At 41.3% G+C, this 1,621-nt stretch overlaps 1 long non-coding RNA gene across 1 annotated transcript in view; it reads right to left on the minus strand.

Annotated features, from left to right (window-relative positions):
• LOC106525624 (uncharacterized) overlaps nt 1-1,621 on the minus strand; it is a 35,533-nt gene that overhangs the window by 7,373 nt on the left and 26,539 nt on the right. Inside the window, exon 4 of the long non-coding RNA XR_001311141.1 lies at nt 1,272-1,416. This is a non-coding gene — a long non-coding RNA (uncharacterized LOC106525624). The remainder of the gene's footprint in view (nt 1-1,271; nt 1,417-1,621) is intronic.

A 1,621-nucleotide genomic window follows, 5' to 3' on the forward strand; every position in this document is an offset into this window, starting at 1 on the left:
TATGGATGGATGGATATATGGATGATGGATGATGGATAGAAGGATGCATGGATGGATGGATGATGGATGGATGGATGGATGGATGAGGGATGATGGATGATGGATGGATGGATGGAAGGATGGATGATAGATGGATGATGGATGGATGGATGATATTTGGACAGATGGATGGATGAAAGAAGAATAGATGGATGATGGATGGATGGATGGATGGATGGATGGATGGATGGATGGATGATGGATAGAAGGATGCATGGATGGATGATGGTTAGAAGGATGGATGGATGGATGGATGGATGGATGATGGATGAATGATGGATTGAAGGATGATGGATGGATGGATGGATGGATGGATGGAAGGATGATGGATGGAAGGATGATGGATGGATGGATGGATGGATGATGGAGAGATGATGGATGGAAGGATGGTGGATGGATGGATGGATGGATGGAGAGATGATGGATGGAAGGATGATGGATGGAAGAATGATGGATGGATGGATGGAAGGATGATGGATGGAAGGATGATGGATGGATGGATGGATGGATGATGGAGAGATGATGGATGGAAGGATGGTGGATGGATGGATGGATGGATGGATGGATGGATGGAGAGATGATGGATGGAAGGATGATGGATGGAAGAATGATGGATGGATGGATGGAGAGATGATGGATGGAAGGATGATGGATGGATGGATGGATGGACAGATCACTTTATACAGAAACACATTGTATAAAACGTTGTAAATATTTTGTATTAGCCATGGCGGCCATCTTGTTTTGGGTTATTTTACCTAAAATCTGTGAAAAGCTTCATGAGATATTTTACTGAAACACAAACAGACTTATTACATAACTTCTGTTTCATCATCAGTCTCCCTTCCTCAAATTACACATGATTGACAGGTATTTTTTCTCAGTCTCATTAATGTCAAACTGTATTTCTTTGTCGTCATATTAGCATAAAAAACTCATTTTTCTCTTTTATCTGGTATATTTCAGGGCGTGGGGAGCCGTCTGTAGAACTAAACGCTGTTAATCCAGGCCCGGGGCCTCAGACAACAGATACAAACATGCAGCTGCTTTAATTACAAGCTTTTATACAAAACAAACAAAAAGCCACAAGTTGGTGTAAAACAAGCAGCCTCTGAGGTTAGAAACGGTTGTTACGTTTCTCTGATATCTGCCGGGATAAAACTTCTGTAAACGAGTCAAACATCAGATTTATTGGTTTTAAAAACATAAAAATATAAATGTTAAAACACTACCTTGTACGTAGACAGGAAAACCTTTGAAAACGACGCTTTTCTTGTTTCATGCTCCACGGCTGGTTTCCTGTTTGTGGTGCAGAAACGTTACAGCGCCACCTTCAGGCCTGGCAGAGTCACTGCAGGCTTCAGGTTCTTGGTGTTTCTGTGTGAACAAATACAGAAACAGTACTGCCTTTGAGTATTTAAAAAATACATTTTCATGTCAGACTGGACAATACTGACAAAAATTTATCTAAATAAACCACGATTAATAGATGACAACAGAGCAGTTCGTAGTTAAAAATGCGGCTAGCGAGGCCTAGCATTGCCAGGCCACAGTCCACCTGGATAAAAGCTGAGTCTTCTTT

The sequence above is a fragment of the Austrofundulus limnaeus genome, unplaced genomic scaffold, assembly GCF_001266775.1.
Source record: "Austrofundulus limnaeus strain Quisiro unplaced genomic scaffold, Austrofundulus_limnaeus-1.0 Scaffold235, whole genome shotgun sequence".
NCBI lineage: Eukaryota > Metazoa > Chordata > Actinopteri > Cyprinodontiformes > Rivulidae > Austrofundulus > Austrofundulus limnaeus.